Below are 16,623 nucleotides of genomic sequence, written 5' to 3'. Positions count from 1 at the left end.
CAGTCAGTAGGGTACCTTGTTTCCTGCTGATTATCTTCAGGCAATAACCACCAACTAAATTATACTCCCAGTTTTTTACTTCAATGTATTCAGATGTCCCTTTTTTATTTCTGATTTTATACTTTACATTTCTCCCTTTGCACAGATCTAGCTAATTACTTAGCAAATTTGTTGATCATGTTAATTTAGCAACTTTTGACTTTATTGATTCTCTCTGTATTTTTTATTTCTTTCCATTTATTGACATCATAAAACATGTTATTATTTCTTTTTCCAGCTCTTGTTTATAGATAACTACAGTTTAAATTTGGTGGCATTTCATTTTTTTCTTTTTTAATAAGAGATGAATTCTCTTATGTGAGCCTCTCCCTGAGCCTTGTTATCTAGTGTGTGATTTTGGGGTATTCATTCTTCTGTGACTGTTTTTCTAATTATGGCTTCACACTGGAAGATTTTTCTTTCCACCTGGCTGGACTGTGTGTTGTCCATGAGCCAAAGGAAAATTATGTCTTTTGCTTCTAGATGTTTGTGATCATTTTGAAGCCTCCTGGCTTTTAATATATTTCACTTTAGTCACTATATTCATTATTAAAAGAAGAGAATGACAGGGCCAGAGGAAAAGAAATTGCAACAAATCTTCTTTAGTACTCTAAATTCTCCTTTTGGAGTGGTCAGTGTGTACTGGTGTGAACTTCAATCTATTGATAAAATTCTAACCAATTTGGATTTTCCCAATCATTTTCTTGCTTCTTTTTTATTTCTTCTTTCTTCCTTTTATTTTATTTGTGGAAAAAACAAAAATAAAAATAAGCAGTTACACAAAAAACAACAACAAGCAAACTAAGATTCTGTGTTGCCCCCAGCATCAGTTGGTTGACTTCACTGTGTCAAATGTTCTACTTTGAAAGCATAGTAAGGAAGAAAAAATGGGGTGGAGGCACAGCAAACTTTGCTGGGTAAATACTCTGTTTCCAACGTACAGAAGGGCTATTCCATACGTGCCTGTGCTGATACAGGAATATGAATTTGAAAGATAGTCAATATCAAAGGCAGAAGGCACTCATCTCTGATCAACCCAATTCACCAGGATGATTTGTAGTGCTCACTGCATATGTTTGAGTTCACAATAGAAATCATTTGTCTTATATAGTAACAGATGTATATGTGATTATTTGCACCAAAAATGTCCCTGTCTTGGAGTAAAAACAGCACATTAGAGTTGTTGCCTGAGACTTTGCCTAATTGCACAATTATTGAACAATGATGATGTCATTATTGTTTCATTTTTATAGACAAGGAAACAAATTATTAAGACTGTCAGTGTGAAAACACACACAAATAACATCACAAACACATAAACACACATCACCCTGTCTTCTCATTCCTAAGATGGTGAATATCTGTCATTTTATGAGATACATGAAAATATTCCTAGAAATTGGTATTGCCTTTATATGTAGTGAATATGATAAGTCATTTGATAATAATAATACATATTATTATTATTTTAAATAAAAGTAGAGTTTAAAATAATAATATAAATACAATATTTTTTAAGAAGGCATCACTTTCTGGAGAAGCCAGAATTCTCTTTTACTTTTTGTTCTCCTTTCTAATGAGCAAACGTTCTAAACAAATAGATATCCTTAAATAGCTTTATCCATCTTTGCCAAAAGAAGGCTCCAGATGCCTCCAAGTCATTTCTCTTTCACTATTTGATCCACATGAGGAAGTGGGCCTGTGCTGGGGTGCAAAATTCCTGTTGTTTTTCCATCTATTGTTAGTGTCTGAGGAAATTTCAGCCCTCCTGGTTTACTTTATTTTTATTTCTCCTAGTAAATTTTAAGGAGCGATCTTTAGATCCATGCATGCCTTCGAACATCAAAATCAATGCCCATAAGTTTCTAGCATATGTTTCATTTGTGAATCTCCCTGAGCCAAATTCAGAAACCCCTGTTTACTACACTATTTTTCTTGTACCAGAGTCCTCTGATGACCTTATCAAATCTTTCCTGTCTTTCTCTCCTTTCTCTTTATTAGTTTTTATTTGTCTTTCAAGGGAACATTCATTATTGAGAATAATCCAGATAGTGGAAATGGATATACTAGAAGCACATTTGAAAACAAACATACAAACAAACAAATAAATAAACCAAGTAGAATTTTCTTGGCCTGTGTTTTGACATAAATTTCATAATACATTTCTGTGTGAGTGTTGCTACAGGCATGAAAAAATTATGCATATACAGATCTATTTCAGCTATTTCATCTTACTGAACACAAAGTCTCTCTGTTATCCTAAACTTCGGGTGCTGGCTTGTTTGTGAGCTTCCTGAGTTCCCCTTTAGCTCCCACATCCTTGTGTCTCCTTTGTTTAACTTGTAGTGCAAAAGGTTAATGTTTTTTCATTGGTATAAATTTTTTATTAGATATTTTATTTACATTTCAGATGTTATTCCCTTTCCCCATTTCCCCCCTCCCAGAACCCCCCCATTCCATCTCCCCTCCTCCTGCTTCTATGAGGATGCCTCCACCCACCCACCACTCCCTCCTCCCCACCCTCGAATTCCCCCACACTGAAGCATCCATCCTTCACAGGACCAAGGACTTTCTCTCCCACCTGTGCCCGAAAAGGCTATCCTCCCTTACATATACAGCTGAAGCCATGGGTCTCTATTACTCAGATATTAAAATCAATTATTTCAGTAAATTCTTAGGCAAATGGATGTAACAAGAAAATATCCTCTTGAGTGAGGTAACCCAGTCATAAAAGAACACACATGGTATGCACTCACTGATACGTGGATATTAGCCCAAACGCTCGCAATACCCAAGATACAACTCATAGACCACATGAAGCTCATGAAGAAGGAAGACAAAAGTCTGGGTGCTGCGATCCTTCTTAAAAGGAGTAACAAAACCCTTACGGGTGCAAATATAGAGACAAAGTGTGGGAAAGAAAATTAAGAAGGGGCTGTCTGGAGACTGCACCACCTGGGTATCCATCCAATGTGCAGTCACCAAAAGCAGGCACAGATGTGGATGCCAGGAAGTGCATGCTGACAGAAGCCTGATACAGCTGTCTTCTTAGAGGTCTGCCAGAGCCTGACATATACAGAGGCAGATGCTCACTGCTAACCATTGAACTGATCATAGGGTTCCCAATGGAGAAATTAGAATGAAGAATGAAGGAGCTGAAGGGGTTTACGGCCAATAGGGAGAGCAACAATACCAATCAACCAGAGCTCCCAGGGCCTAAACCATTAGCCTGGGAGCACATTGCAAGGATAATCTTTATACTTGTTCCTTATAATCTGTCTATCTTCTTTGGGATACACATAATCTGTAGTATCTCATATGTTCACTGACAATTCCAAATTTCATATCCAGCATCAACCTTACTAATATTCTAGTTTAAACACCTAAATAATTGTTCACATCATCATTTGAAATTTATGTTCAGTGGTTATTGCTCCAAAACAAATATTTAAGAGTATAGTAAATAAGACAATGATCTGATGGATCTGATATATGTACTCCCATTTGAAGTCCAGATCATACTATAAGGTGCCTGGTTCTACCGTTGTGTGCTACATTCCCTTGAGACAAACTATCTCACTGAACCTTATGTAAGTCAGCTCCCCACTCCTCTAGTCCTTTTGACTCCACCCACTACAGAGATGGCATCACAGGCATCAGCCGGGCTACACCCACATTTTTGTGCAACCTTTAGGATTATAACTCAGGTTATTATGCTTGAATGGCAAGCTCTCTTACCATCTCCTCAGTCAGGATCAATGATTTTTTTGAAAATAACCAGCTAGGCAATTTCCCTGCATGTCAGTAATTTATGTTACCACAAATTTATACACAGCATATTATCATTAAGACACCCCTATTGATGTCTTTGCTTGTGATCACTAAGATGCCAGTATTGTTATCAACCCACAGTTTAGATATGACTGGACATATTCTTTGAACATTTTCTTGTATTTATTTTGCTTTAGCATCATAAGTGAGTATATATAAGAGTATTTCAGCTGTTTCATGGCAGTATCCTATTACATCACACAAATGCACAGCTTATTTCTTCTCATTATTTTGTCTGTCTATAGGTTTGGGATTTTGTAAATCACAAATATACTATATGGTGTTGTACATATTTTTAGGTGAAAATTTTACATAACTCTTTGGCATGTTATAAAGTGGAATGCCTGAATATGTAAATATTTTGCTTTAATAGAACCAGCTAGGCAATTTCCCTGCATGTCAGTAATTTATGTTACCACAAATTTATGAAAGCAGTCTCCAGTGTGATATATCTTCAAGCAAACTTCTTTTGCATCCTATGATCCTACATCTTCTAAAGATATTTGTTATTTAAATAAGAAATTTTTCTTTCTGTTTCCTCATGATCCCAAACCAAAATTACTTTCCTGGAAGCTCACTTTACTTTGATTTTTTTTCATTCATTTTATTCCCAACTGAACATCAAAGACCCTACCCTAAAACTGTCTTGAAACAAAAGCATATGCACAATCAGACACACAACCACAATTAAATCATATATAAATATATAAATGTAATGATAATGATAATGAGAGATAGGCAAACACAGAGAGACAGAGAGAGAGAGAGAGAGAGAGATTTTAAGAGAGAGGAAGAGAAGGGGAGGGAAGTAGAGAAAGGGAGGAAAGAATGAATGGTTAGGTTCTAGACCCATTTTATCATTTTATAATATTCACTTGATCAAGTTCACTCAAGGCCTTAAAATCTATTTTTTTCTTTTTGCTTTTTCAGAAAGAAAGGGTACATGGACAAGTTACATTGTGGTAATTTTCTAATTATTTCATTTTACTATTTAAGTTGTATTAAATCTTCAAATTTTGTGTACATGTATGTGTATGTACATGGATATCTGAGGAGACAAGAAGAGGACACTGAATTCCCTGATGATGAAGCTACATGATTTTGTAAGCAGCCTAGAACAAAATTCAGGTCCTCTAAAAGAGCAACAACATCTTTCTTAACCAATATATATATTGATATGTATATGCGACAACGTCTTTCTTAACATATATATATATATATATCAGTATATATATGGATTTTGATATGTATATCATACACATAAATGTATATACATGTAAATGTATGTTCATATATGTAAATTATATACATATAGGTGTGTGATACATATATATCAGTATTCATGTATATACTTATTTATAACTGTATGTGTATAAATATAAAAATATTTATATTTAAACATGTGTGGATATATTCCTATATATTTAAATATTTGCATATTATATGTTTGTATATATATCATTTTATACTTTCTACAGATTCATGTGGGGAAGGGGCACTACCAGGAGTTGATTTCAATATGAAAATGTGTGAGGATCTTATATTTCAAGTGTAAGTAATCAGGCTTGGACTTTAGCAACTCCCACCAGTAGATTTTACTATACAGAATAAACTGGCTCACAGAAAGTAAAGTGTACGTTTGCTGGATGTTAGAGCATCAATGCTTCAGCCCTGTGTCTTGAAGGCTTGGTCATTTCATGTTCTAGGCAGACGTAGCACAGAGCCTTCCTTATAACCTCTCCGATGGTCAAGACACACTCTTGGGTCTCTTTCTTTGATCATGCTATTATTTTTATTCACATGTGCTGTCCTAATGACATCTCACTTCTAGAAAGAAAAGAGTCTCATGATTCTCTTTTATACTCTGTATTCACTTTTCTTCATTTTCCCCTGTTGAACACTTATTGAACTTGTGATTATCTCCTTATTACCTTTCCAACACTAAAACGGATAATAGGCAAAAATAAACACACCTTCATTTTATTCTATCTGCATGGTCATGTAGTGGCTGAAATGTGGTATATTTATTGAATAAATAAATAGATTACTCAATTAAAAAGTAATTTTAAAATAGACTAATAATCCAATTGTATTAAGAATTGAAAAGTAGTTAAAACACAATTTAGCTTAAATTCTCTACTGAAAACTCAGATTCACAAGAGTGATATTCAGGAACATTAAGCTACATGAATGCATTCATCCATGCTAAATATAGAAGAGATTCTGTAGAGCCTTAAAGCTTTCCATGTCTACAATATTAGTTATGCAAGCCATGTAAAATAAAATATTATTAATGTCTTACCTATGTAATAGTATACTTCAGTGTGTCATATCTTTTAATTAATCATGCCTGGCCTTTGGCAATGGAATAATTGTTCTTGTGATGATATTATGACTTCTAAAACTTTTTACTTAATTGTGGCTAAGTACCAAGTAATAAGTGGCCAGGATTTCTGAATTAGTATGAGTATGACAGTTAATTATATTAAAGATTCTTAATGTGACCTACATTCACACATTTGAGTTCTAAAATATTCAATATAATTATGGTATCATTTAGCAAAGCCATTAGAGATTAAAATGTTATTTCTAAGGGCATTTTTAATGAATATCTACGCCAAGTGTTTGTTTGGCTTAAAGAAAACTAGCAAATCTTTTCTCTCAAAATGCACTTCTCTGATATTCTAATCCAGATAATTACATACTTAGTAAGGAAAGTCCTCAGGTTTTATCATATACACATAAGATGGCTTGATGTACAATTCTATTCTAGGTATAGTTACAATCAAAGAAGTAGAACAGGAACCAAGGAGATAACTAACTGGGAACAACTCCTTGCAGTACAAGCATGAGGACCTGGGTTTTAATCCCTGACACTCATCCAAAAATTCTTGTGTCCATGGAACCCCAGAATAGAAACAGCTAAAACTGTGCAGTTGTTGGTTTTAGTGGCTGCCACCTCAGTTCCAAGTTCAGTGAGAGATCTTGTCTCAATAGAATAAAACCAAGAATGATAAAGCAAGACATAGTCTCCTTTAGACTCTGCACAAACAAGCTCTGGAGTGTATCTGAGCACACATCTGAGCATCACATTTGCCCACACAAAAAATATCAGTCTTTGGTCTTAGAAAAAGAGCACACAAAGGAAGACTGGGAAGAATTTCATGTAGACAAAAGTAGTTCCAAAATTTAACTCAGAGGCACAAATTTAGGCTTTGACAACTCCTCTGCAATTATTTCTATGACAATGGACTGCAGCCAACACACCAGTGGCCGTTGAACTGGGAATGGCTTACTCTTAACTTACCCTTGATTTCATATGATTTTGAGTCTCTGTGATTTTGAGCAGAATACATCATTTTTCTGACTTTCAATTCTTTGTCTGCACACTATAGATTATAGTTTTTATTTTGTGATAGAAATTACTTGTTTAAATAGGTCAAAGCTGGGGCATAAGTATAAAAATACTTCTACCAGTAATTTAAAAAAAATCCTGCAGCTTGCTTCACATAGCTGAGATTTTGTTGTTATTTTTGCTGCTGCTGTTCCCAGCTCAGGATGTTCTGTATGAACTAGATTCAATCCTGCCATACAAGTCATGCTTTATTCTGATATTTCATGGAAAAGTGAAGGACTCAGGAATGATATTTAGTGAGTTTACATATCAAAGTTACTTTGGACTGTGAAGATAAAACATTTGACTGACATTGCAGGTACAACTCCCAGTTAAAGGAAATGGACAAACCCAATGCATTAGTAAGTTATAGGTAAAATTCAAAACATCTAACATCACTGATCTTCAAATGCATTTGAAAATGTATTTTCACTTACATTTTCTAAATCACAAGTAATTTAAGGAAAATAATTTTAAAGTAGTTTAAGTTCATTTATACTTGTATCATCAAGATATCATTTTCTGTTCGTTAAGCAGCTTCAACAGCATCTGATTCATTTAAAAGCAGTGAGGGAAAATGTATGTAATATATTCACAGAAATGGGAGTTTGATATATTATAAAAGAGACACTGGTGTCTTAGAATAAATATGTAGGGGAAGGTGACATGGTTTAAAGGACAAAATTCTTGCCAAGTAAGCAAGAAGACCTGAGTTTGGATCACCAGCACCCACATAAATATCTGGGCACAGCCAGGTATGCCAACAATGTCAGTGCTAGATTGCTAGAGACAGACAGATCTCTGGAGCTCTCTAGCCAGCTGACTTAGCTGAATTCGCGAGCTCCAAATTCAGTAGGTGATCCTGTATCAAAAATATGATGTACAGCAAGTGTGGCAGATAGCTATCCTCATCCTTTTGCTTCTAGATATATGTCAACCTAAACACTTCACATGAACACACACACACGTATTCAATGATATTACAGGTAAAATATATCTATGCAAAGTTAAAAACAATATTCTCAAATATAAAAGAGAAAATATTTCTTCTTTTACTTTATAATAGCCAGAAAAATCTTGGAATTAAAAAACTAAAAAGTTTTTTATAATGGAAGACCTTAGAGAAGCATTTTATCATCATAACACCATCAGTTATCATTTTATGTACTATTTTAATGACTCCTATAGAATTCTGTTAATCTGTGCTCTAATAGTTACTTTTTTCATTACTCTCATGAAAGACCTTTTTGAAAACAACTTAAAGCCAGGTTGATTTAGGGTTATAGTTCATGTGCATAGATTATTTAAAAAAAATGTATGGAGGAGTAGCCTGGTTATGTTGTATCTGTTATCTGGAAGTAGGATTAGCAAGGAGTGGAACAGGCTATACAGCCTTAACTTTGATCTCAGTGATGCACTTTCCCCAAATCTTCCTTCCTCCTCCACAATGCTTTACCCTTTAAAGTGTCCAGAGCCTTTTCAAATAGCACCACCTCCTGGGTACTAAGTATTAAAACACATGAATCCATGGTTGTGTGTGTGTGTGTGTGTATGGGAGGTGGTGGTGGTGGGGGGTCCCCATTAAAACTACAACTTACAAATTCCTTAGAATTCCCTAATGTTACAATCCTGACTCTCATAGTTTAGAGATCTACCTCAGTCCTCATAAAGCATGCATACCTCATGACTCCATTTCTTTCCTTCTTCTCACAAATGCTATTTCACTTCCAGATGCAACCTTTTCTCCACTTCAGGCCGTAAATAAAAAGATATTCACTATGAGAAGTACTCTTTTGACACTTATATTTGGGGAATGCAGGTCTTCAGAAAACTTTTATCTATCTAGATATTGTTCAGGTTTTTGTTGGATAAATTAATAGTAGAGAAGAAACCATATGTTATTCATTAGAGCTATGATAATTAACCTTGATACTCAACTCAAAGAAGCATAGAATCACCCTAGAAACAGATTTCTATGCATATCTGTGAGGGAATTTCTAGATCTTTTTAACTGAAATGGAACACCTATCCTAATTGAAGGTATTATCATCTCAGGGACTGGAGTCCCAGACAGAATAAAAGAAAAAAATTTTTAAAAAGCCTTCATCATGTGCTGCTTCTTGAATGTGGATTCATGTGACCAACTCTCTTATCTTCTTGTCATTGTGTTTTTCCCCTTAATACATGGACCCTAAATCTATGAACCAAAATAAACCCTTCCATTCTTAAATTGTTTTTGTCAGATATTGTATCACAGAAAGGAGATAACCAGCTAATACAAAACCCTACAGTTGAAATCAAAATAGTGTCCTTCATATGAAACAAGGGGTTTAAACAAATGTGTCAACAAGACTGCATCCCCTGTGTCATCCAGATTAGAATCTGTGATATCAGATCATGAAGCCATTACCATACTCCATGAGCTTTTGTGGGACATAAAACCATGTTGGGAAGTTTGGTAAGGCAGAACATGTTGAGACTCATAGACTTGGTTGTCACACACCTGAGGCTTAGGTGACTCCCAGCTCCTTCCTAGACTTCTGACTTGGAATATGTATCATGCTTCACATGTAAGAGACTTGCTTTGTCACTGCTCAAGACAGTTCTCCATACAAATGAGGTACCTACAGGCCTGGAGGGCTTAGCCAATGTGTTTCTTTTTCCAGATATTCCTCCCTGAAAAAGTTCTTTAATCTCAGGCTCTCCCTGAGAAGGTGGTAAGATTTTACGCATCCATTTTTTTGCCATAATAATAAACTGTTTGGAACAACAAACTGTCTCTTTTCATCAAGATCCGCGGTGAGGAGCCATGGAGAAGGCCTTTGCAAACAGAATCATAGTCCAATCTCCCTTTGAAGTCCTCTCTGCATTCCCAGTCACAACCATCACCAAGTCTGAATCCTCCAAGCCAAGGAGTATCGCTACTGGGACTAGCCAGAGCTCCCCTTTCTCCCGTGCCCTCCCCTGCTAGATGAAGCCCATGGAACTCAACTTCATTCTCTGTTCTTCTATAACTCCCAGCCACATCTGGATGTCCAACAGCATGAAAAACCCATGACCCTGGCCTCTTCAGAGGCCCAGGGATCCCGGAACCAGCTCTGGATTTCTCACATCTCAGACTTTACTTTTTTTTCCGACCACCCAAAGAACCAGGAGGTGACTCAGTACTTTTCTGAGTCCCAACACTCATTCTGGCAGTGGCATGCTGTAAGAGCAATCAAACTCACTGCGTTATGGCTCCCAAGCAGCCATGCCCAGTGGTGGAGTAGATTCAGGCCCAAAACCCTACAAGCTGTAGTTAAACTATGACTCTTGAAGAATTTAGTTGGTGAGGTGGCCTTCTTTATAGAGCTATTCACTGCCAGTTGTGTACTTCAGAATGAGATATGGCTTTTCAGAGGCAGCATTATCTCCATCTATCCATTCTATTTATTCAAATGTGACATCTCTGTATAGTACATGCTACTAAGAACATATGTTAAGCTGTCAATATAATTCTGATATTTCTTGCTATGGTGGGGGCAGGGGCAAATCTGAGATTATTCTGAATCTGTAGAACCCATATTTTGGTTACAGATGCTCTGAGGAGTAGGACACATCAGGCAATATTATCTTTGATCCCTTCTGTGAAAATTTGAGTAAAGAGCCTTTTTTTTGATGATGGTGACTCAATTACTATTTACATAGAATTGTGTGTTTGTGTGTGTGTATGTTTGTGATTGAGCACGCTTGTGTGAACATGAAAACATACCTGCATGAATAAATATGTATGTGCTGCACATGAGCATGCAGGTGCCTATGAATGAATGAATGTATGTATATGTGATGCTACAAATCTGCATAAGGTGCATTCTGCAATAATTCCTATCCACTTTGAGACAGAATGTCTTACTAAACTTGAAGCTCACATCATCATCTGTTTGGCTGTCGCGGTAAGTCCCAGGAATCTTCCCATCTTGTGATCCACAGTGCTGGGATTCTAGGCATTCATTGCCATGTCTACCTTTTATTAATTAAGTAATTATTTTCTTTATTATCTTGTTTTTTCTCATATATATTATTAATTTTGTGTCCCAATCACTGCCCCTCCTTCCCCAAGGAGTCCCCCCAGAAGAGTCCTTCTCCACATTTGCCTCTCACCTTCTGTGAAAAGATACAGGTCTCTCCTTGTTTCCCCGTCCCTAGCATATCAAGTCACTGAAGGGCTAGGTATAACTTGTCCCATCAAGGCCAGAGAAGGCAGCCCAGTTAGATATAGGATTCACAGACAGAAAAGAGCTTTAGGGATAAAACCCACTCCAGTTGTTGGGGGAACAAATATGACGAGCTTCACATCTGCTGCAAATGTGCAGGGGTCCTTGGTCCATCCCACATTTGCTTTTGGTAGGTGGTTTAGTCACTGAGACCTTTCAATGATACACGTGAGTTGCCTCTGTTGGTCTTCCTATGGAGTTCCTATCCCCTCCTCAGATGTCAGTCCTTCCTTCAATTCTTCCATAAGACTGCCCTACAGCCATTCAACATTTGACTGTGGGTCTTTGCATTTATTTCAGGAGCTGCTAAGTGAAGCCTCTCAGAGGACAGTTATGCTAGGCTTCTATCTCCAAGCACAAGCCTTTGTGAATGGAACATCTTTGGGGTATATCCCCAGTCGTAGTATAGCTGATTCTTCAGCTATTTTCAGTATCCTGAGAAACCAATAGATTGATATCTAGTGTAGTTGAACAAGGATGTCCTCCAACCAGTAACGTAGGGGTGTTCCTTTGTTCCACATCCTCACCAGCCTGTGCTATCATTTGATTTTTGATCTTGGCCATTCTGATGTGTGCAAAGTGGAATCTTAGAGTCATTTAAATTTGCATTTTCCTGATGACAAAGGCCATTGAATTGTTTATTGGACATTAGAGATTCCTCTATTGAGAATTCTGTTTAGCCCTGTACTCCATTTTTAATTAGGTTATTTTGTTTCTTGGTGTCTAACTTCTTGAGTTCTTTATATATTTTGGATTTTAGCCCTCTGAAAAATGTAAGTTTGGTGAATATCTTTTCTATTCTATAGGCTGATGATTTGGTCTATTGACAGTGTCCTTTCCTTTGCAGAATCTTTTTAGTTTCATGAGGTCTCATTTATTAGAGCCTGAGCTACTATTATTGTGTTAAGAAAGTTGTCTCCTCAACCAATGAGTTCAAGCTCTTTTCTGTTTTTTTCCTCTATTAGATTTAGTATATTTGGTTTTCCCTTGAGGTTTTTGATTCACTTGTACTTGAGTGTTGTGCAGGATGGATCTATTTGTGTTAGGAGCCATTGTGGAAAGACTAAGGAAAACAAAAGACTTTTGAAGATGGCTCACCATGTTTTATCGCTGCAATTCGTACAGACACCTCATGTCAGGATTGCAATCCTCATCTCTTTAATGGGAAAGACATTGTTATGTCTTTCCTTTCCTTTCCTTATTACATAATCTAATGGTTTATGGACACTAGCCCACTTTATTTGGCAGATTTTCTGCAGATCAACAAAGCTGTATTCTCATGTTGCAATGCTGTGTACACAAATTGATGATTTCATCGTTCCTGATAATGATTTTATAGAATTCCTGATTTTATTAAAATAATTTTAGGAATAACATTTTAAGAGATGGCTTTAGTTGCTTTGCCAGAAAGATGTAATAAAGTTAGAATCAAGAATAAAATATGCCAGAACCTTGACCTCATGAAGGCTGGATGCCCCAGGGGGTGGGAATTTTGAGGGTGGGGAGGTGGGAGTGGGGGGGGTGTAGATAGAGGTTACATCCACAGAGAAGAAGGAGGAGGGGCGAGGGGATTGGGGGTTCCGAGGGGGTGGTGGAGGATGGGGTAAGGGGACAACATAGGAAATGTAAATAAATCATCCAATAAAAAAAAAAAAAAGAGAAAAAAAAAAAAAAAAAAAGAATAAAATATGCCCACTCCTCATAAAACAGCAAGTAAAGGCTGCATAATAAGGAATACAATGAACTTTCACAATTAGACTAAAAAGAGAAATAAGCTTGGGCCAAATTTAGGATCAATTAAAAAGCATTCATTTTTGTCAGATCCAAGGATGAAGCCACAGATGTGTGCTATAATAAAGTACCATGTGTATCTGTTGCTTTAATTTATAATGAACTTATAGAATGAAACACTGATTTGAACTTAATATCCACATTTTTAACTCGCTTTTTTATACCATTTTATCTCTGAGATAATTCTTTCTTGCATAGAAAAATTTTGTCTAAAAGCTAGAGGAAGCTAAAAGCAATAATAAAACTTGGTGTAGGAACTTTTGCTATATCCAGAATGTGTGTGTCTCTATGTGTCAATGTATGTGCTTGAATTTACCCTTACATTATTTTTCTCTCTAATTCACAAAGAGTTAATAAGATCTAATCCTATCACATTGCCAGCAAGATGCTCTCAGCAAGAGACAAAGGAGCTCTAACAAGTAATTCTTTACTTAATTCCCTGTTTCAACTAGCAGGAATTAATTACCAAATTTATATTTGTCTGTATCTATATACTTACATATACTTAAGCATTAAAAGAGTTCGAAGTTTCTCACTTAGCATTCTAGTAAGCCACAGACAATGAAGTTTTATTCCATCAGTAGTATTAACTCCATAAATCATCCATTTCTGTCATCTAAGCCCTGTCTGCATGACCCCAATCAACAACACCATTTCCCCATTTTGCTGCCTGGTTCAATTAACCTCTGATGTGAAATCTAGCAACAAATATGTGGACATATTTGTTTTTTCCTACATGCAAACAATCAGTTAGATCAACATCATTTCTTGACAATCCTTTCTTTCATGTCATTGTATGATGTTTTTGTTTTTGCTTTTGTCTTTTTGTTTTGTTTGGTTTGGTTGTTTTGTTTTGTTTTGTTTTTTTTGTCAAAAATCATTAATCTGAAGGTATGTGGCTTTATTTCTGGTACTTTGATTTTATTCCATTGAGCAACTTGGTTCATTCAATACTAATACCAAACAGTATTTATTCTGTAAAAAAATGTAATGCTCTGTATTATATTTTGAAATCAGGGATGGTAATACCTATAGAAGTGCTTTTATTGTATAGAGATGTTTTACTATCTTGAGTTTTTTGTTTCTTTGTTTGTTTATTTGTTTTTCCATATTTAAGGTGAGAATTGTTCTTTCAAGGACCATAAAGAATTGTATTCAAATACTGATGCAATTTACATTGCCTCTGTAAACAGCTTTTGGTAATGTGATCACTTTTACTATGTTAATTCCACTGATCCATGAGCATGGAAGATCTTTTCACCTTCTGATTTCTTTTTCCAATATTTTCTTTAGACACTTGAAGGTCTTGTTATACAGAATTTCACAAACTTGGTTAGTGTTACACCACAGCATTTTATATTATTCATGGCTACTATGAAAGGTATGTTTCTAAGGCTACTTTCTCAACCAGTTTGTCGTTTATATAAAGGAAGCCTACTGATTTTTTTTAGTTAATTTTGTATCCAGCCACTTTGCTGGACATGTTTGTAAGCTCTAGGATTTCTCTGCTAGATTTTTTGCCATCACATTTATATAGTATATCATCAGCAAAGTAATATTTTAAATTCTTCTTTTCCAGTTTATATTTACTTGATTTCTTTTAGTCATCTTATTCCTCTGACTAGAATTCAAAGTACTCTATTGAATAGATAGGGAGAGTTTGGGCAACCTTGTCTTGTTCCTGCTTTTAGTTGAATTGCTTTAAGCTCCTCTCTAGTTTAATATTGGCTATTGGTTTGCTGTATATTGCTTTTATTGCTTAGGTATGTGTCTTGTATCTTTGAACACTCTAATACTTTTTAATATAAAGGAGTGTTAGATTTTCTCTAAGATTTTTCAACATCTAATGAAATAATCATGTGTTTTTTTTTCTTTCAGTTTGTTTATAAGGTGGATTACATTGATGTATTTTTGTATAATAAAACATCCAATGATCCCTGCATCTCTGGGATGAACCCTACTTGACCATGATGGGTGATACCTTTGATGTGTTCCTGAATTTTGTTTGTATTTCATTGAGTATTTTTCCATCAATGTTTATAGGGAAGATTGATTTGAAATTCTCTTTCGTTGTGGAGTAGTTTAGGTATTAGGGTTACTGTGGACTTATAGAATAAGTCTGGCAATGTTCCTTCTGTTGCTAGTTTATAAAACAGTTTGAGAAATATTGGTATTATTAGGTCTTCATTGAATCTCTGGTAGAATTCCATGCTAAAACTATCTGGCCCTGGGCTTTTTTTTCTATTGTTGTTATTGTTGAGAAAATACGACTGTTTCTATTACTTTAGAGATTATAGGGTTATTTAGATTGTTTATATGATCTTGATTTTTGAAATTTCCTCAGTGTCTGTTGTTAGCTCCCTCTTTTCTGATATTGCTCTGATTTGGAGGCTCTCTCTCTGACATTTATTTATATTGGCTAAGGGTTGGTCTATTTTGTTGACTTTCTCAAAGAATGAGGTCTTGATTTTATTGATTCTTTATTTTCTTATCTTTGTTTCTAATGCCTGATTTTAGCCCTAAGTTTTATTTCCTAGATTCTACTCCTCTTAGATATGTTATCATCATCTTGTTCCTCTTCCTCTTCTTCTCTTCCTCTTCTTCTTCTCCTCCTCCTCCTCCTTCACTCTCCTTCTCCTTCTTCCTCTGCTTCTCCTTCTCCTCCTCCTTTTCCTCCTCCTTCTTGTTCTTCTTCTCCTTCTTCTTCTTGTCTTCTTCTTTGCTGTGTCCTCTTCTTCTTCTCCCCTTTCTTCTTTCTCTTCTTTCACTTCTTTTTTATTCTCCTCTACTTCCTCCTTCTCAATATCATCATAATCATCATCATCATCATCATTTTCTGCGCTTTAAGATATATTTTTAAATAACTAGCAAGAGAACTCTCCAATTTCCTCATGAAGGCACTTAGTCCTATGAACTTTCCTGTCATTGATTATAATATTGTGTACCATAAGTTTGGATATTTTGTGCCTTAATTTTCAATGAATTCTAGAAAGTCTTCATTCCATTATCTCTTCCCCAACCCACTGATAACTGAGTAGAGATTTGTCCAGTTTCCAGCAGTCTGTAGGATTTCTGTTGTTTCCATTGTTGTTGAAGTCCAGCTTTAAGTCATGGTAGCCTGATAGGATAAAAGAAGTTCTTTCTTTCTTTTTTTTTTTTTTTACTCAGTAGTTTAATGTAAATTCATTGTGTTTTCCAAATTCAAACTCATTTTTGCCATGATTGCTATAATGCAAAATCTTATTAGAATATATTTCTTGACAAACATTTAATTACTTTAGATTTCTTTATATATATATATATATATATATATAT

Source organism: Grammomys surdaster, unplaced genomic scaffold (assembly GCF_004785775.1).
Source record: "Grammomys surdaster isolate TR1022 unplaced genomic scaffold, NIH_TR_1.0 125973, whole genome shotgun sequence".
Taxonomy (NCBI): Eukaryota; Metazoa; Chordata; class Mammalia; order Rodentia; family Muridae; genus Grammomys; species Grammomys surdaster.
Note: the sequence above shows the minus strand (reverse complement) of the source record.